Source organism: Coturnix japonica, chromosome 8 (assembly GCF_001577835.2).
Source record: "Coturnix japonica isolate 7356 chromosome 8, Coturnix japonica 2.1, whole genome shotgun sequence".
In the NCBI taxonomy this organism is placed as follows: Eukaryota; Metazoa; Chordata; class Aves; order Galliformes; family Phasianidae; genus Coturnix; species Coturnix japonica.
Window position 1 is genome coordinate 3,106,761 of NC_029523.1, and position 22,109 is coordinate 3,128,869.

The following is a 22,109-nucleotide window of genomic DNA, read 5'->3' on the forward strand; positions in this document are numbered from 1 at the left end:
AAAAACGTTAAGGTTATGACACAAATGTCAGTGTGGGTCCACTTTCCTTTTATCTTGATATTCCAACAAGTGATTGTGCAGCATCAAATGATTGCATACCGTGTGCCCTATGCACAAATACGGAGCTTCCTGTGCCTGCTTCATTCTCAACAAAAGAATATTTTCTAGTTATTGTGATGAAGATTAGTAAAAGTGAGTGTGAGCGAGGCAGCATTATCCTAAGGGAAGATTTTGAAGATTGATTCTTTTTCTGCTTAAGGATAGCAGTGCCTAGAAATGTTTCATTGCTGCCTGGCTAGATAATATAATCAAATGGTCGTTTGCTCAACATGCAACAAAACAGTCTTATTTTGCCTGAAAAGAAACCTGAGTCATTACAAAAACTTCTCTGTATTGTTTTTTCTGTTCTGCCTTAGTGTACAGACATACCAAGTCACTTAGTCAAGAATAGACTACATAGCTCCTGCAGTCACCTGCAGTTTCACTCCCCCAAAATTGCAATAATTATTGCCAAAAGCACAACAATATTTGGAAGGGTTCCTGGGCTCGGCTTTGGTGGGGGGACAAAAGCAGCATGGTCTGGGATAGCATCAGTAGCACCCAGACTGGAGTCCTCATCTGTTCTGTAACATTGAGAGCCTCACGCAAGCAGCTCAATCATGTGAGAAGTATCAGTTCATAAACTAGACAAGTGACTTAAGAGACCCTAGGAGTGACACCAATTCATTCTATCACTTTGATAAAGTTTCAGGAATTTTGACCCCCTAGCACCCTGAGCCAGGCAATAAAAGCTAGGCTTTAAATACCATGGATCTAGGATTCTCAGGTACAGAAGAGCTGCATTTTTTTTTTTATTAATGTCATTAAAGTTGGCACCCATTAATGCTGGCTGCAAATATTTCCAGCCTGATCCAACTTTTGTCAGCTCATATAATAAAATTATCTATCACAACTGTTGCTGCTAAAAAATCTACAACTGAAATGGTTGTTAGCATTGAAAAGTAGTTATCTTTAAAATAAGGAAATTCTACTGACAGGACAGGATTATATCAGAGTTTCGTGCCACTCATCCTAGCACAAACAGTATTCACAGGAATTACACTGGGCATTGTAGTGATAGAACAGAAAAGCTGGTCTGGGAGAAGGACATACATAGACAACATTTAATTCAGTGATAGACTTAAGACTCAGCACAACCCGTGAAAAATATCCTATAGGTGTCACTCAAGAGCAGGGCCATCTGCATATTTCAAGTTGCAGCCCCTGCTTCTTCCAGACCTTCCTAACACAGGCCCAGCAATTATTAACACGAAACTAGTAAAGTCATCCATGAACTAACACAGATTCCAACCCAGGACAGGTTGCAGCATCACAGTGAAGTGTTAATGGAGGAGAGAGTCATTCAGACATCAGACCTGACTGATATTCAACCTGACCGCAGCAACAAGTCATCCTACCACCAAATACACTTTCAAGTCTATGCAAAAGCAACATTTTTCATTCCAGTTAAATTTATATAATGTTATACATTATAGTATATAATGTTAAACATTATACATCATAGAAATTCACACATCATATACACTACTACCACAGGTGGCATAGGTCCTGAATGAACACAAATTTCTGTTAACACAGACATGAATAAATCATATAGTAAATAAAGTCTGAACCAGCAATTAATAGGTACGTATAGTTAAAAGTGGTTGAAAACATGTTATTTATGAAAGCAAGTAAGTGAATTCTTTTCCTTTAATACCAATATAAAACAAATTACTTTTTAATAACTGATATAACTGATCTTTCCTAACACACCTTTTAGTTTGTTGTTGTTTCTTTGTTGTTGTTGTTTTTTGTTCCTCATCCCTCTCCTCTTGCAATGCATTGTGCTGTTTATAGGAGCTGTTGGATCACACAGTCTGTCCCCTGGGCAAAATAAAGCCTAACCTTACAAGTGCAGACAAGCTGGAGGGAGTCATAGTTGGCTTTTCAAGTACAAGACGTCACTTCTATCATGATGACAAGCTTTAATAAACCTGAGCTTTATATCTCACCCTCTCCACTTCCTGTGTTTCATGCAGTCATTTGTCATAAGGTAACTTAAAAAAATCACAGTGTGTGTCAGCAAAGAAACTAAATGGCATATTTAGTGCAGGAAAGGTTGGATACATTGTTTAAAGTTTAAAAACTTTTTTTAAAGAAGAAATAGAAGTTCGTACATTTACTGAAGATATTTCATTTGTACAGATAACAATTCAGACACAACATAGTTTTCCACAACACAGTTAAAAAAACAAACTCATGAGATTCATTTAGTCATATGGCAGGCACACTGCATAGGAAGTAATGCACCACACTGGGTATCGAATTAATCAAGGAACTGATGGAAAACTACATTTTTCAGCATTTATTTCAGGGCAGCAACTCACTTTTCAGGTGGTTGGAAATTTCCTCTCTCCCTTCTAACAATTAGCAAAACTGACTTGAACATCTATTGAAAATCTACTGAAATTAACCAAAAGGCTTTGATCACTTTGAGTAAGATGCAATGCATGAGAGAGATTGAGATGCATGAATATCTCCTACCCCTTTCAGATAAGAAATACTGAAAGCAGCAGACAACATGAAAACCCATTTCCCTTTGAAGTCGATCTGATTCATCAATCCTGGTGGGTAGACTCACATAAAACTTTAATTTTAAAGGCATATGAAATTATTTTCCTACTCTATGCTAAAGATTGTTAGTCCTATACAGAGCAGAAAGTATTGAAACCAAGATTTCATATACTAAAATCTTCAGGTGTTCAGTCAGTTCTGTGCATTTAGTACATATTGTGTGATTACACGGAGAGCAGAAATGCAGAATTACTTATAATTCCAAAATATTACAGTAAATTAAAATTACTCTAAAAATACTTACATTGATTACTTTTTGAAGTGCCCTTCAAATTCAAAAAAATCAACTGTGAAGATGTCCATGATGTATTCAGATGAGACCATGTAACTTAGAAAACTCTTTTCAGTCCATCTCTTGGCCTTGTAGTCATCTCCTGTCAATCTCACTGTGTGAATCTGCCTAGCTGGGGACAGTTTACCTTCAGAAAAGTCTCCATGAGCATATAGCAACTTGTATGCCTTTAGTTCCAAGAGAAAAAGAACAATTTCAGTCTTGCATTCAGAATAAAACATTGATAATAACTTTTTCTTCATTTTCCTACCGTTTATGATCCATGGCCAAGAGGTTATTCTGACAGAAGATGAGCAACTGCTAAATAATAAGAGAATAATCTAGAACATTGTGCTTTGATCTTAGGCGTAATAAGGGAAATCAATGCTTTTTCCTCAAGTAGGTCTGCTAGACTTCTCTAACAAAGATAACAACTCCAGACAACAATAAACAATTCCTCTGTTCACAACTTCAACCAAGTAACCTGGAGTCATTAGAAAAACAGCTGTGCATTAACAGGACATGATTAAACATTCTATCTGTTGTCCACCCACAAGCTAGGCCATAATAATGCCTCCAAATAAACAATTGGACTGCCTGCCCTTTTGTAGGCCTGAATATTTTTCTGTACATTTTTTATAAACTACTGCAAACAAAAATCCTCAGTTTTTTATAGTCAGTGAAATAAAGACAACATCAATGATTTGAGAAGTCATAAATCTGAATCACTACTGCAGTGACTGAAATGAAATTTCTCTGAAGCTCACTAGCAAGAATATTGAAGTAAAGCCAGTTAAATGACAGTAATAGCAACAAGTATTTGACCTAGTTTTCAAAAGCAGTATAAAAGAGATTCAAATGGAAGGACTCATAATCTCTCTGAATCCTTTGGAAGTCTGAGATTGTTTTTTCTATATACCAGCCAATATATGAAGCAATTTCTGTCCATCTCAGAGGCATTCCACTCCAACATCTAATTTCACTTGAGTAACATCCCCCCAAAATCGAGTATTTGAGAGTACTTCTAAAACAGCTTGTGCTGAGTCTCTTTTCCTCTTTCCTTTTACTAAGTGGATAAGTGATTAATACAACATGATTTATCATACAGCGCTTTTCTTAGCACAGTATAAAACACTGTGAATATTTTCCTGAGCCAACTTTGTTCTTACACTTAATAGAACACAGTAACCATAACTACAGGATCAAGTAGATACTGCTAATGTAGAAAGTAATCAGAGACACTGTTCTGTTTTAGACTAAACATGTTCAGAAGAGTATCAGCTTCTAGCGTACATGTCACCAAGTACTTCAAGCTGCTATGCAGTATCAAAGCAGACTGACCTTCAAATGTTGCACTAGGCATTCTCCAGGACTTGCTTGTTATCATGCAAGTGAGAAGTACCATCAAGGGTCAAGAACAGCGTAGCAAAATGTAGTTTTCAGTGTAATGGGCATATTCATCTCATTTGATGATAGTGCATCATAACCAGCTTAAAGCAGAATGTTTCAGTTTAATTTAGCTCTGGTATATGTATGAAATGTGACCATAGGTCACTTAGTATGTGTATACATATAGATAGATATGATACTGACATTTTCTGACCAAAATGCAAACAGTCTTAAGCTAGAAAAAGTAAAAGATTGATTCACCTTATGTTTCCCTACTTCCTGGAGTTACAAAAATATCTTTAGCACATTAAGATCTATGTTAAAGGTCTCTAGCCTTACTTTAAATAAAATAAAGGACTTGATGTGATGATTAAATTTATAGTCAAGCTTTTCAAAATGAATCTAGGATTAATATTATTTTTTATTGTATTGTAATTATTTTAGTTCTTCACTGTGAGTACAATTGGTTAAAAAACTCTAAATCTTAGAGCAACAAAGACGATTAAGAACCTGGAGCATTTCTCATACAAAAAATCAAAAGGCTGACAGACCTGAGACTCTTCTGTCCAGCAGAGGTCTCTTCCATCACCTACAACTCCATGATTCTGCAATTCTGTGATTCAATTCATACCATCTATAGTGGTCACTAATTTTTTCTTCTAAGCTGATTACATTCAGATCAGCTTTGGTTTGGGAAAGTATTGTTATACATTTCCCTAATCCTCCACAATATAAGACAGCTAGAAGACTTCTCCTTTTTAATTATCATTTTCAAATGCATACAACTATGCTGGAAATAAGCATTGTATTTACCTGTTTAGACATAGAAAATAAAGATTTCAGTAGCTCAACCCTATAAGTCATAAGAAAAGTTTGGCTAGATTTCATAGTGAGTAGTCCAAGCCACAATAATCTCACTTAAAATTAAAACAACAGGAAATTAGTATAAAATAAAAGATAAGTAAATTATTACTACTGGAAATAGCACCATTTTAAAAAATCAGAATACTGAGAGTTCTACAGCTGCTGTTATCAGTTATACAGCAATAGGCAAGAAGTGAAAAAAACTAGAACGTCCATTTGTTACTTGTATGTGGATAGTTCTGAAGAAATGAGTTTTTTTTCAAAGTTTCTTATTTTCACCAAGTACTAAACTGAGGATGATAGGCTTTATTTTCCAAAAATCATCTTCTTTTATGGTTCATTCCATACTTTTTAAAAAAAATATATTTAGCTCTAAACAGTGAAACTGTAGACAGTAAGTCAACCTTGCTCACCAAAGGGCCAACATACAGCAGTAACTGCATCAAAAAGAAGGTATAAAAGGGAGCTGCAGTAGCTCAAGAGTAGAAAAAAATCCAGTGCACCTACATGAAGAGCATCAGTCTAGAGCTCTTAGACCATTCCTTGAAAGTCAAAACAAAGTTTAAAAATAAAGAAGAGGATTCATTCAGCCTTCCTGGACTGTGAATCTCAGGGATACAATTAACAGCTTTCATACATCACTTCCAATGTCTTTGTCTTCCATTCCGGTTAACTAGCATTCCAAAGACCAGTTAATACAGATGTTCAGATGCATGTCCCCTCCACAGTACACAGCCCATTTCCAGTTCCTGTCCTGTACCATCTGTAGATGAAGTTTAATTCATGACTGTTTTTATCTGCTTAGATAGGCATGTATACAAACACAGGTAGCACTGCTTAAACAGTTGATATAAAGCTAATTGAAAGACTGTTACCCAGATGCATACTGATAATCCTGTGCTTCAACACTATTACTAAAGTTAATACCTAAAAAACAAAACCAAAAAAAAAAACAAAAAAACAAACCCACAACCATCTGGGAGACAGTCTTTCTCTTTTTATAATGGCAATTCTAGTAGCCCAGTCCTCTGTCCCATTTACCTCATCCAACTTTAGATCCAACCTCTTCTGGTTTCAGTGATCCCATCTGCATCACTTCGGATACTAAATCATAGCTGTAATAATAGTATAGTTATTGCAATTAGTAAATGACAGAATTATTCAAAAAGATAGAGAAATTTGTAAAATGTAAGTATTCTCCCCAGTAAATGTGTTTTATCATTTTAAAATACACACATCAGTGGAACCAATGGAGCATAGCAATGAAAAGAAAAAAACACAATTTAACTTCCTGTTTTTATTGTAATTCTTTGTTTTGAAGATCATACTCTTCATCCCCACACATTTTTCATGGGTCAGTTTTGGTGCATTATTATGTGTATTAGTGAGGTAATTATGGTAGAAAGAATATGGCAGTAAATGAGGAGGAAAAGGCAAATAATTTTCAGCATCTGCACAGATACTAACCAGAGAGGTTTACTTAATTTTATCAAAGCAATATCTCTGGAAATTAAAACTTTAATGAAAGCAATAACTGAAGCATAAGCAAGAGAATATTAAAGCTCCAATATAATTTTTCATTATATTAAACTTTTAAAGCTGTTTTCCTTTCTTAATTCTACAGTGCACTCAAAGGAAGTTATTAGTTTTTAATATTATTATTCAGTTGTAGATACTTGGCAAACAGTTTACACAGATAGTGACACTGGGGAGTAATGCAAGCAACAAATTGTAAAAAAAATAAAAATAAAAATAAATCAAAAGTGATCAGTACAGAAAATGCGAGAGTATTTTAATAACTCAAATGAGACTTCTTGTTATTAATGAGATGCATCAGAAGCAATGCTACTGGTTCCCACAATGAGAGCATTAAGATTCATTTTGTAACTGCTAGGAAGTCTCTTTGCAATTTATCAAATTAAAAATTTTCATTTTTATAATGAACAATATGACTTATCAATAATTGCAGTTTTCAAAGGCTAATATCTGGTGATTCAGATTTCACTCCTGACACAGTAGTAGTCCTGTAAGAAATTGCTTATAGAAGGAACACAAATGCACACTACAATTAACCTTTTTATTTCCCTTTATTTTGATATGAGCTCATAATTTTCATTTGTAAAAACATTAGGCTGAAACCCAAAATATAATGAGTTTGAACATTTTACAAGGTAAATGGACGCTTTGTTTGTTTTTAATCTGCAACAAACCTACTCCTCTGAGATGAACTGTCAAGCTTGAATAGTTGCTTTGAGATTCTCAATCCCCCTTTAAAAAAAAATAAAAAACTCTAACCTTACATTTCGCAAAACAAAAAACCAAAAAACCTAGTTTTTAGTGGTAGCAATGCAGCAGTAACTTTAGCTTAATATATCAGTTTAGCTTCACATAAATTTCTTGCTTGCTGCATGAGAAAAACAAAACGTGTCAGAATTATGTGCATGGGGGGAGACAGTTTTCTGCAAGCTTCATACTTCTAAAAATTCTACCAATTGCAAAAGGCTACATTGCATATTTAAAACAGAAAACAAAATGTGGATAAATTTCAAATTTAAAAAAATACCTTTAATATCAGCTATCAGTTTTAAGGTATGGCAGTCAAATAGACAACAGGTGTAATTCAGTGAAAATTCAAGTGTTTAACAGTGAAACGTAAAACTGAAACTAACTTAAACATTATCTGCTAACCATTGTGTCATACAGGATGAAACAAAGTTTCATGGAAAAAGCACTAAGAATAATTCTAAACACCAAAAACAAAATACAAGCTCAAGGAAAGAGGAAAAAAAAAAAAATCCAAACCAACCAAACAACCCCAAGCTCTTACACTTCTCATCATTTCTAAATCACTTATGTAGCTCTAAGGGGTTTCTGTTCATGAAGGTCAACTGGAAGTTCACGGTTCTTACCAGTTGATTTATTTCCATTTTCTTAAATATAGAAATCTGCAAGATGAGTTATACACGCATGCCTTGCAACACCAAGAGAAGATATTCCTCTTGGTAGATTCTTTGTCCTTCTTGACTGATATTGCTAGGAAGGGGTTGTTCCAGTCTTACCGAGTATGTAATTAGTATGCTAGTTTTTATGTAATTGCTGGTTGTGTTTGATTTCTGAGAAGGTTGTGAAGGGATAACAGTACAACATCGTAAGGCAATCTCTGTATGACCACTATAACACAGACTCTTCTACAAAGTCTAATTAACTTTCTTCTGTAAATGGTATTGCATTATTTTATTTTATTTTATTTTATTTTATTTTTTTTAAGCTTTCAGGGCAGGAGAGGCATTCAAGACAGAGAGAGCAGGTAAATGGAACAGGGGGAATAATAAGACACTGCAGTAGCTAAGACTTCTAACATCCAAATGCACGTTAACTCTATGTATTATATCAACACCTTGAACTTGAAGTATATTTTACTATTAAGAAGGAAAATTATGTTCTACAGACCTATGACCTATTGTTCAAAGTTTATTAACAATTCATATTTCAAAACCTACTATATGGGATGTGTTGTTTTACAGGTAATTACATCTTATATATAATCTTTTCTCAGAAATAATCCAATTTCTTGTCTGTTCAAAAAATAATGGCAAAGGACATATGCTTATTCAACTAAGAATAATGGCAAATTAATACTACTTTTCCTAAATAATATACTTGTATTAACTCAATAGAATGTGTTTTTATTAATTTGTTAGTTTCTACTAGCCATGTCTCAATCAAGTGAACTTCAAATTATTTATGAGAAAATCCTAACCACTTTTTCATTAGGTGATGGCTAATTTAGGGTGGTGATCATTTAAACAATATTAAATTATCCATGGCAACAGTAACAAATTTCACCTGTGTCAGTCTTAAAAGAGTGATTGTTTATCATGTTTATGAATTGAAGCTATTTTACTTTCATCTAGGACATAATCAGATTAGCTGTCTGCCTACAGGTGGTCAGTATCAGTCAAATGACATTTTAAGAGGTAGTTTGGCATTATAAAAACCTTACAAAGAAAACTGTCTTTATTAGAGAACTCTGAAAGCGGACTCGTCCTGTTGTGCCTTACATGAAAAGAGGGAAAGAAAAAGTCTAGGAACAAAGGAAAAATAACATGAAATAAAAGACTGGCCTCAAATCTATCAGAGCATATAACACAGTAGCAGTGCAGTAGCAGTATTGACGTCAAGCTCTTAAAAGTAATTTTTTTCTAATAAATCCATAGACACCCACAGACATGCTCAATTCTTCCAGCAGTTCCTGAAAGTTGTAGATTTCTTAGGCTGAGTGCACTGAGCTCTACCTTATGACTCCATAACTGTGGGAATTTGTCCCAAACATACACCCTATCAACCCTGTTTGTTTGTCCAGCTTCCTCCAAGACATATTGTCAGGCTTACGAAAAACTGTCTATAGGAAGTGCGACAGAGATATCTCCACACAGGCTCTCCTTTAACAGCCTAACAAAAAAACCAATAATATTAAATAATAATAATAATAATAATAATTAAAAAAAAGAAAAAGAAAAAAGGGACTTTCCCCCTTCCCTAGTGTCACGGGTTAAACCATGACACCCAGTCTTCTTTTTCCAAAATCTAACCTTACAGAAGAAAACTCAATCCATTTAGTGAGGTAAGCAGCAGGCAGCTCAAACAATAATTCTTATTTGTTTCTTGAGGAATTAAATATTTTATGATATATAGGCTTTAATAATTTTGATTACATTAAGGTATCACTGAACAACAACTAGTATTATAAGACGGATTGAAGGAATTAAAAAATTGTCTTAGAGGTTTCAACTAAATGTAAGAAGGAACTTTTTCTCTCAGAGAATAGTCAGACACTGGAATGGACTGCCCAGAGAGGTGGTGGAGTTGCCATCCCTGGCAGTGTTCAAGAGGCGTCTGGATAAGGAGCTACAAGATATGGTTTAGTGGTTTTCTGTAGGTAAAGGGTAAAGGGAGGATGGTTGGACTAGATCTTATAGGCCCTTTCCAATCTTGTAACTCTATGATTCTATGACAAACATGCATACCTCATTAACAGAAATCTGGCAGGCATAAATTCATACATTTGCTGTAAAGACTAAAGAAAAGTATATTCTTGCTACCAACGCTGTAGCATGAATCATTCCCTTGAAATTTGGCTTTTTTCATAAAAAAAGAAACATTCTATTAATCTTATGCAAATTGAAGAGTCTTTATTTATTCTCTCCAAAATTCCATTCACCTTCCACTACTGATTTCTCATCTCAGAATGGAAGTGAACATCACAATACTCTCATCACATTTTCATTGCCATGTTTTACTATTACGATCCAGTCTGCTCATTGCAGTTCCAGACAGTCCAGGCTTATAGAAACATTCTAAGTGCACAGCTAAGCATTTCTTACATCAACTTACAATGTTAAATCCTGCAAAAAAATACATTTGACTAAAAAAACCTTTAAGTATTTTTCTGTGCAAATATTTAGTGATCCACTACTGAAGCTGTGAGCCAAAGAAGCTTATCACTAATTCCTGAAAGACTTGAAGTTTATCCTATGGATCTACTTTATACAGGATGACAATCACTTACATAAAAGTATAAAACCAAAGCGCATAAAATTTAACGGACATCATTGCTCATTTGCAATTCTTGGATTGAGCTGGAGTTCCCTCTGAAGGTGAGAAACTCCTTGCGAAAAAAAAAATCTTGTTAAAGACATCAACTAAAACTCTACGTTAATACAATTCCCTTTGACTTTTTCCAGACATAGACTAAGATTTAAGTTGAAACTGCATCAGTAAAAGAGAGAAACTTCCAAAACAGGAAACTACCTGGGTTTAAGTGGACTTGATTATATAATAATTATTATTGTATTACATTATTATATTAAAATTATATTATAAAAATATCTATAAAATAACAATGAACAATAATTTTTATTAATAAACATCTGATTTTTATTAATAATCCTCTGTAACGATGATTTGCAAGACATTATGGAGGAGCTTTTCTTGACTAACAAAACTGTCTGAGAATGAGCATACTAAGCTAGAGTAACACTTGAGAGCAGCAGAACATAACTCATACTCCCTTTTTTCCCCCACTGTGGTCATCTCATTAACCTAGGGTTTATATTCAAAGTGTAGCTGCAGTAAGTAGAATTCAAAAGAATGCTCATATTTCGCTCAACACTCATATTTGACTTAGATTTTATTATTTAAATACTATCAGAAGGTGCAATGCAATCAACAAGTTCTGTAAAACAGCTACACTGATTTAGCAGAAATCTGAATGGACTCAGAATACTGATACCCTTATAGGAAAATACTAAGTTGATTTAAATATCCAAAACAAATCTACAAAGTTGATATTATCATGGCAATATACTATGCTACCTTCCTAAAATTTGTTTCCAATATATCCACATAGTAAAGACATCATCCAAAATAAAGAAAACTATGTCTTAATGTCAAAGCTACAAGTGTTGGTTAGCTTCAGAGTAAGTTTATGTCTTAAATCAAATGTCCTTGCTACAAACTAATGTACCTTGAAAATCATTCACAGGGGAGACAACTGTGCTGGAAACAGAATTGTTTGACAAAGCAACAGTACATCTTTCTACTTCATGTTTTTCAGTATTCCAACAATTAAGATTTCCATATTAACCATCTGCAAATTCAGCTGTGACTCAAAAACAGAACATTCTGTCTCATTAGTTTATTTGACTCACCACATGAAGCACAGTATGTTTACTTAAGAATAACTGTGCTTTAGGACAAGCTGTTTAACATAAGATGATGGCAGCTAACAAAGGGCACAGAAAGAGTTTCAGGCAAGATGTACGAAGAAGTGTGAAGATGAGAGCTCATAAAAATCTACATGAAGCACCTTTGTCCTTTCACACTCAAAGACTTAGAAATACTTTTTCCATGGTTTACATCTCTGTTTACTGAATACAGGCTTACTGACAGGTGTAGCTCCTCTCTACCCTCTGATAGAAATCACTATTCCATTACATTATTCCAGACAGTGGAACATAAATTCTTGCTTTGCCATATTTGCCATGAAAATAAACAGCAGTAGCTGAAACAAACATTTATGAAAGTTGATATATTTCATTATCAAACTATATTTTCATTACAAATGTCCAATACACCTTTAATCAGCTCTTAACTGAACACAGCAATATATGAGAGGTTATTCTTCTAAGAACCAAAGAACTGGGTATTGAAACGAGTTTATCCTCTACCTTGACTCAACCTGCAAGTCTCTACACAGAAACAACATCCTTTAAACTTGCAACAAAATACAGCTTGTTTAGACTACTCATGCCTTGAAAGTGCACACTGTCAAATCCTGAAAAACATAGATCTGTAAGATTAATTGCATTTTAGGATTCTTCAGAACAAAAACATGCTTTTCTCAGTGTTACTGACCTAAACTCATTTAAGAAATTGAACTGAAGAACTTCCTTCGTTTCAAAAGGCTTTTGTAAGATGATGTACATTTACACATACATATATATTTTCTATTAGCTAAATTAAAATGGGTTTTATCATTTCTTAGGAAAGTAACGCTGTCTTATGTGAGCACTAGTCCAGTCATGCAGCACCTGGTTTGAAGCTACACAGCTGCTTGTTTGAGGAACAGTATAATCTGGTTTTACTTTGACTTTGGATGAGTTCTTTCACCATAAGGTTATCCAAATGTTGTCTGATTTTCTCCTGTCTGATTGGCTGATTTTAATTTAGAGTTTTATTTTTCTTTTATTTTTTACTTTCTTTGATGGAGTTGTAATTAGTAGTGTAATTGGGAAGATCAAGAAGTAACATTTTCTGTTCTGTATAGAGGCTTCTAGAGTGAGGGATCCAAGAATTTTGTTAGCTTTCCTATGATATTTTAAGCTCCTTAATGCAGCCAATCCCATCCCAGAAATTTACATCTGGAAATCCATCTACACTGAACAGTGGGCTGAACTCCCCATTTTTAAAGTTGCTACCACAGAAGTCAATGGTGGAAATTTATACAGTCTACATTGTCTTGTGTAGTACAGTCCACATCGCATTATTCTTTTTCTGAAGTAAACAGTGTTTACAATAATCATAGCATCAGCTATATACACTGCTTCCTTTAACTACCCTGCCAACTCGTGTACAGTCATCGCCATCCCACTCTCACTTAGCCTTATCACTGTTATTAATGAACATCTAAATCTTAAGCTAATTCTTTCAACCAGATGAAGAAATTTTTCGTGAGCTGCCTATGAACAGCTTTGAAATTTTCCATATTTGTTCAAAGACTATGTGCAAATATAATACATGTATAAACCAGGCAATATTCAGAATTTCAATTATCTGAACCCAACATTTAGATGCCACTACGGAAGCTATACGTATCTGCTCTCAATGGCCAAACTGTCTCAGTTCCAAGTACCCAGGCACTTTATAGAGACCAGTCCTTTCTGACATGGCTGGAGTAAATCGATTGGCTCGAAATCATCCTACTGTGCATAAGCACAACTATTAAAAGCAGATAGACACGGTTATTCATACCCCTTATCAAATATCTTTGAGATGATTTAGAGAAATATAATCAACCATTAATTCTGTGATAGGTCATGCAGACATTGTTACTGTTACTAGGGTAGTTATAAATTGCGAAAGGCTTCAGTCTAGGATAACTGGGTGGCCTAGATATTAATACGGATATACATACTAATGATGATGAAGCAGTTGTCCATGGAAAAGCTGATTTAGAGAATGTTCAGTTTTATCTTTCTGACAGCTCACACGGGAGCACATACACTATTCATTTCCTTTCATTGCGCTAGAGTCAATTTAGAATATTGTTTAAAGATAAGGGGCAGTATCATCTCACACGTGTGACCTACTTATTCTATTTAATACTTTCCAATCTTTTGTAAGAATAGTTTAGAGGCTAAGGGTAAAATCTGAGATTCACTGTAATATAAGGCCTGTGTAATTCCATTTGTTCAAAGAGGATGTGTTTCAGAATAACTGAGATCAGATCCTGTCCAACAGCAAATATTTTTAAATTTCCCCCTTATATAAAGAGAAAAATCAAGGACAAATCACCAAATCAAATTACTAAGTACCATATTATCTAATTAATATTTGAATTTTGAATTGTACTAGAGGATTAACCCTAGTTTATATAAGTTAGCAATAATTCTACCATTCTTGTTTGTGACAGTTTTGGAAATACTACCCCCATTTACAGAACCCCACTAAAATCATTATCATTACATTGTGCAATATTTTGACATGATGGCCTGCAATATTTCTACTGTACCATACTAGTCACCTAAATAGCAACAATTTTCATCTGTGCTATCTCAGAGATGAATTATTTAAAACATAATAGAAAAAAGAAAACAATTTTGAACAAAGCATTTGAAATCCTCCTTAAGCAGAAGTTCAAGCCAAAAAAAGCAAAATCAAGTTATCTCTAGCATTCTCCTCCTGTTCATAATCACCAACATATGATATAATTTCTGGTAAGGTCACTTCAGGTCAAAAGCCATTATCATTACCATATGGCCATGAAGGCTCACAAGCCTAAGGAGGCTTGAAACAAATCTATTTGCTTTTAAAATGCAGCACTTCCTCTTCTGAAACAGATATTAGAGATCCAAACCCTGTATCGCAAATACGCTATTTGAACATGAGAATTAATAATTTGGAACACCATCTTTGTTACTCAGAATACTGTACTGAGTTTATCAAGTCTTAGTGTGCCTTCTGTCAGCTATGCTTAATACTTGTTAAGGATAAGATGGCCAACTCAGCTCAGGCAAAAACAATGAAAAATAACAATCAAAAAAACCAACCTGTACTCTGATTTAGAAAATGCTTCATCAGTAGATTCAAAGTAAATTCAAAGATATTTCTTTACAGAGCTTGTTAATTTTTCCATAGTTATCCCTCAAACCCCAAGAATGATGCATGGATACAGAAGTTTAACTTTTTAAAGCACAAAATGGGAAACCCATCCTTTAAGCTTTATCCTTCAGAGATAAGTTTTGAATTTCAGGAGGAACCATTTATGCCCACTTTTAAAAAGGCCACTGATACATAAAAAAAATATTTACTTTTATTTCAGTTTGCATAAATTCATATGAAGCATCTGATAAATAAAGAAACCTCACCAAAATTTCCTTCAAAAGACAGACTAAAAAATGTAATTCATTTGTGGGTTATCACTATAGAATGCAGGCTAAGAAACCATGTACATCAAAAATGTGATGAAGAATCAGTATGTTTTTCAAAATAAAACTGTATTTCTGAAAATTCTACTTTATGTGCTCAAAAAACAGCTATTACAGGGTCAAACACCTTCCCACTTACTTTCTAGTACCTTGCCAGACTAATGAAGTCACAAAAGTAGAAGGAATAAATGCAGAAACATTATGGGATGGTTATAATAAACAGCCAACCAAATACCAGCAGGTTGTCGCATATCCTACAGGTAGAAATAATGGCAGCCATATCCCCTACACAAACCAATGAAATCACAAAGAATTTTCATATGTTACTTTGGACAGCAATTTAAGAGCAAAATCATTTTTTTATAGATTTTGAATATTGCTAAATGAAGAGTATTTCTTTTCCTTTATTGAAACCAAAACAACAAATAGATTTGTGCAAATATCTCACTTTCAGTTAGTGAAGGCTGAAATATCTACCATTTAATAGAAACATATAACACATCACCCCAAAGGATTGAAGGCACATTAGCCTGATTTCAAGTCCCTGAGAACATCATAGGATCCACAGGACTGCATTTCTCTGTACAACTGCTCATTGGGAACAATTGGAATAGCTCTGAAAGTTTAGTCATGCTTGACCAATCTGACTGCCTTTTATCATAAAGTGAATTTGCATACAGGAGAATCATGAATACCATTTATCTCAACTTTAGCAAGGCTCTCCACAGCACCTACCATAGCATTGCTGTGCCTAAGCTAGGAAGCCTATGGTCAGTGGACAGCTAGATGGGTGAAAAGCTGCTTGGGTGTCTAGGTTTAGAAGGCAGTAACTAATACCTCTTACTCAACATGGATGCTGCTAACAAATACAGTATTGCAGGGCTCCATAATTGAATTTCCCCATCTTAATATCCTTCCAGGACATATTGTCGAAGAGTCATAGAAGCACACTCACAGTGCTTACTGATGATGTCTATGGAACAAAATAAATCAGAGTACCTGGTTAATTATTTTCAGCTAATTTGGTAAGCTCTGTTCTTATACTACCATATACCAGAACTTTATTCTTGGAAGAATCATTATTCTAATACAAGTCCTTCAAGTGTTTTTCTTACCATTTCCCTAAAAATCATATTTCTTGTCATTACTTCTATGTATTGCACCTACTGAATTCCAGCTGAGAAAATAGGAATTATTTCCATCAAGATTTTTTACAGAGAAGGCTCCAACTGCTGGATAAATTGCTCAAAAAAAAAAGGAAAAAAAGATAAAATAATTAAAAACTCCCTACTGAGTTTGAAATTCTGTTGTTAAGATTTTTCATTATTGTTTTTATTCCTCATTAAAAAGAAAGGAAAAAAGATTTTGGATTGAAATTTTAATTGAGTCAGAATACATGTTGTATGCTGGCAGTAATCAGCTCAAACTCATAAAGCAAAAGAGGAATTAGAGAACACCAGCACCACGTGTCTGTAGTACTGAATAAAGCTATTGCTCTAGTCAGAGATAGGAGCCAAACATGAGACAAGGGAATATATCAACAACAGATTTTTATCCAGAACTATACCTCATATTAAAAATATAGTATTTATAAAGACTTGGCATACTTTTTTCTGTTAGAGAATATGCCATCTCCTCATACATACTAGAAGGGCAAAAAGGAAGTGACAAGTACAGGAGAAAAACTCATAACTGGGGATAAACAATACATCTCATAAATTACATTAAACTCTCAGTTGAAGGAAAGACTTAATTTGGACAGAAAAAAGGAGATTGGAACAAGCCATCAAAAATTATTAAAAAAAAAAAAAAAAAAAAGATAACCAGAACATCAAGTTCCTCTGAATGCAATATATCTTAACTATTAGCTACTGATGACTGTCATCTATTTAAGATACAAAAAGCGAGTATTTTACAAATCCTTCTATTTTGGATATGTGCAGAGATAATAAATATAATAAATACAAAGGTATGTATAACAATGTTGTCACATTTAGATTCTTGTCTGATGAGCCAGTTTCTCTTTCAGTCTATTTGGCCATATCTTAACACACTTGCAGACCAACTGCAGCCCTCAGTCAGCTAGTAATTATAGATGCAAAGGAAAAGGTCTGGCTATCAATTCTGCCCCTTGCAGTTCTGCCAATTTTACAGACCAAGTAGAAACATACTGTTGGTTCCTCAGAGCTGGTCATTCTCCAAATAACGCCCTTCCTAAATTCACATGCTAGTTTAAAATCACATAAAACTGGAGTCATAAAACTGGGGTCACTGGCACATAAAACTGGGGTCTACATACACTGAGAGGACATGTCTATTTAAGAATGATATCAAAGACTGCACATAGTTTAATGATCAGGAACCATGATCTGATCTTTTCTAGCACGTTTTCCATAGGTCTGGATAAGTTTATATGCAAATGAACATCCACAAGTTCACACATGTAAGTAAGCATGGCTCATCTTGTACCAAGCACTATTAATAAACATCAGGAAACATATGCCAGGAGGAGGCTATCTGCACTGATGTTCCCAAAGAATCGCAGCCTGAGTTACATGTTGTTGTTACATGGACAGTCAGCTCTTAACATACAAGAGTTCAGTACAAGAAAGAAACTCTTTCATACAGAACTTCATCTTCCTCCTACTGACATTCACAATAACTGTCATAACAGAAATGATTTAGTGTTAATTTAGTTTAATTTAGATGTTTCTTAATAGCTAATCAAATCACTTGCATAAACAGATTTTTGAGACTATCAAGCAGGTTAGTCAGGTTTCTGGGTTTAGTCTCTAGCTAAGTTTGATCCAAGCCATCAATTAGCACACGGCCAGCAAGGAAGATGCTGCCTGCAAGAATAGCTTCTCTCTTGCTATTAGCCCTCTTCCTACCTCCTACATTTGTAAAAATACCACCTCTTCTGACAGAAATGTTGTGGCCAGCATTAAACATTACATACTATCAAAACAAAATTACAAGCAGATCAAAAGAAAAGGAACCACTCATGTAGCCACACATGCATACATTCAGGTAACAGAAGTATTTTTTACTTACAAATGTCCGAACAAAGCTGATAGGAAATAAAAGTAATATTTTTATAACAACTTGAACACAATTCTAACCAATTCAAGTAAAAGCTGAATTCCAATAAATGTTTTATTATTCTACCCCTTCAAATCAAGACAGCCATTATTCCAGTAATTGCAAAATTGGATCAGATGACTCTTGTTCTATTTCATTTATCTCACCAGTCAACATATGAGGGCTGCTCCAAAAGTAATTCCTCCTATTTCATTACCTTGGCCTATAGCATCAGAGGTGGATGTTAGTGACATGGCAGTAGGGGTTGAATCTTCCCATCAAATTTGCATTAAATTTTGTTGCTATGTGACAGATGGCAGCAGAAGGGCAATATGACTAAGTGGTGACTGGCAAAGAAGTGTGAAATGGAATTCCTCTGTGCAGAAGAAATTGTACCCACTGATGTTCCTTGCTGCTTACTCAGTGTTTCTGGAGATCAAACAGCGGATGTGAGCAGGGAGGATGTGGATGATGTGTTTCAGAAGTGATGAGAGTGTGTCACTACCACTGGTTCAGGTTTCCAGAAGCACAGATTGTAGGTTCTTGTTCATTACTGGCAATAGTAAATAATGCTATAACTAATACTAATACTTGTGACTATGTTAAAAAATAGTGTTTTGAAGATGAGAACTTGCTCTATCAATTAGTATTATTGTGCTATTATATCTGTTGTAGTTTCCATGGAAATAATTAAGAGTCATCACTTTAACACTGACCTACATACTTAAGAGAGCTGTCATGTAACATTATAGTTTAACTGAAAAAAAAAATGCTGTGAGATACTGAAATAATATTACTTCCAACTTAGAGATTGAGAAAGGTATTTCTATTTTAAACTTAGCTTTACATGTCAACAAAATTACAAAAAAAAAAAAAAAAATTACAAAAAAAAAAGAAAAAAAAGAAAAAAAAGTAGAAAATAGAAAAAAAATACATGTTAAAAATCATACAGAACTCTCCAGAGAGAATAGCCACGGAATGTTACCAAAGTTTTGATCACTTGAGGGTTTATTTTTCCCTAAAGAGATTCCTAATAATGGTATGTATATAATTGAGCTGTCTCATAATAACACAATTAGTTGATTAAAATATTTAGAGCTATGTGTTCTATTAATAGATATTAATGCCACCGTTGATCAATCTTTTGCTTCCTACATTAAAATAGTTTTTATTACAGGAACTCATTTCAGCATGATTCTCTCTTCAGTTTCAATTGGTCTTAACGGATAAACACAAATCCCACGACATTTCTTAGACCCTACTATTTTAGTTCATTAGCGGATGCAACTTGAGTATGTTGCAGAGATGGGTGCAGACTGAACTCACAGCTGATGTACACCAAAAAATGAGTGGAAGAAGATGAATGAGGCAAGCCTATCCTCAGAATCAAGTGTTTTTGTGATTGATCTTTTCTACACTATGGTCAAAACTGATTAGTATATGCTCAACGCAATTTTGAAAATATATTCAAGGTGTGAAAAACTTCTTTGACTACTTTTCAGTTGATTACGTTTTGCAGAGTACCTGTTATCAAGCTGGCTCTCAAGGTGTGACACAGAAAATAAAATAAGTTACTTGTGCCTTAATAGATCATTATAAACTCCAGCTGGGAGCAGACTACTTTGTTAAATATATAAATAACATATATTGAAATGGCTCATCTTAAATTCTGTTGGGAAAAAAATAATAAATCTTTATTCTGCCAAGAAACAAAGATGAGCACTATAAGAAAATGTGAATTAGAAAGTATGGTGAGACCATACTTCCTATGTGGAAGCATGAGATCAGAATACACAGACATGTCCAGCAATGCAAACAGGAAGCACATGTAATAGTAACACCTGCCAATCTGCAGTAAGGTTGGGAAAATTGGGCTGCCAGTTACAAGTTTTTGGAAAACAGTTTTCTAGCAACTGTTTAGCAGATACACAACCCACATCCCAAGGGACCCAGGAATCAACACCACTTCACTCACCTGGAACCTAGGGGCAGCTACAAATATCAGTTCTGAAGTATTGCAGAGGGACATGTATCAAGACTGGTCATGCTTTGTCTCCAGTTTATCTGTTCAATACAGGACATGAGTATTATAAAGGAAGAAGTCTACAGGAGACCCTAAACAAACTTTTCAACTTGTGTTCATTGTACTGCTGCGTATAATCAGCTTGTAAAAATCTATGCAAGTTTGTTAGGGTCAAAAAACTATATTGATTTATGTCAATAAATATATACCCTATGTTCCATCCTTTACTACTTCTATAAGCTAGTACTCCTTCAGCTAACATTTAAGATAAAACAGAAATAAATCAAGAGAGCAGTTCTTTTAGGCTATAGATAATTCATTCAAGTTGTCTTTAAACACCTGACTTCAGCAAGAAGGTCAAGCAAATCCGTAATCCTGCTGTCTCAAACATTCACTGTTAAAGACAGGTTTAATTATTCACACCTAATAAATATTAACAAGTTGAATCACACAGCTTACATTTACATTCACTATTTAAGAATGAGAGAAAGTTAGGTCTTGTCTTTCTTAACAGGTTTGGTCATATCTAAGACTCATCTAGGCTGCTATAGACTACTTCTCAAACCTGGGGAATACCCAGAATCTACCAGCTGAATGTCCAGCACCACACAGGCCACTGGCAATCCAGCAAGACTTGTTAACATGTGTGGAAGCTTAGCCAGTCAGCATCTCCCCAGTTCAAACAATTTCCTTTTATATAACAGGCAATACTGAAGGCCTTCAATAACAGCATGTTACTAGAGGCTTTCAACTGCAGCTGTTAAGAAAGAAGGAGCCAGGAGAATCCAAAAAACCTCTGGGCAGAGAAGAAAGTCACAACAACTAAGTCACTGTTTTGGGCACCATATTGAACTTCTGGAGCACTACGTTTTCACTAAAACTGCAGCTGGTCACGGGCCATGTCACAAGTTCCAGTTTAAATCAGAAAACAATCAAATTCCTGCTTTTAGGCAGATTTTTGTTGCGTGCTCTTTGTATGTGTTCTCTCTCTGGAGACAAGAGGCACAGAAGCATAATATGCTTCAGTGCCGTCCTTTCCAAACCTGAGAGTACCACCTAAGAGTCTAAGTTAAAAGATACAGACAAAGGAGGACCAGGGAACCTTCATCTGTACCTACTATCTTTTAGAAACACACAGTTTTAAAGGGAATAAACAGAGAAATCCTGTTTCAATTCAGTCTTGTGAATCTATACCAAATGAGAAAACATACTATGGGATAAAATTTTCATTACATTTAAGAGAGAGGTTTTCTACGTGTCTAAAATGATTTTGAGGATTACATTATCATAGCTGTAATTCCAAGGAAAACATACCAACAAAATTGGAACCCTACTGAAATAAGTATTGCATAGACTAAAATTTCTGCATGTATGCTTTTTAATGTGCATGCAATTAAAAAGACTTCTAAGTACTGCAAGCAGTTTGCTCCATTTTACTAAGAAAAGATAGTTAATTATTTCAAATTAAATTTCTGATAAAAGCATCCATTCTTAATTAAGAAGCAAACAAAATCACAGGTACACCACTCTCCATCATCACAAAATATTATCAGTATCTCAAGAGAAGGCTCAGAGGAGCCCTCGCTCATCAAGCAGT

The 22,109-nt window shown here is 34.6% G+C and overlaps 1 long non-coding RNA gene across 1 annotated transcript; it reads right to left on the reverse strand.

Annotated features, from left to right (window-relative positions):
• Window positions 1–1,571: 1,571 nt before the first annotated feature.
• On the reverse strand, window positions 1,572–20,553 carry LOC107317081. The gene is made up of 4 exons (XR_001556727.2): window positions 20,465–20,553; window positions 6,242–6,315; window positions 5,838–5,963; window positions 1,572–3,135 (listed from the first exon to the last, which is right to left on the reverse strand). It is a non-coding gene; the product is annotated as an uncharacterized LOC107317081 (long non-coding RNA).
• Between the last annotated feature and the right edge of the window lie 1,556 nt (window positions 20,554–22,109).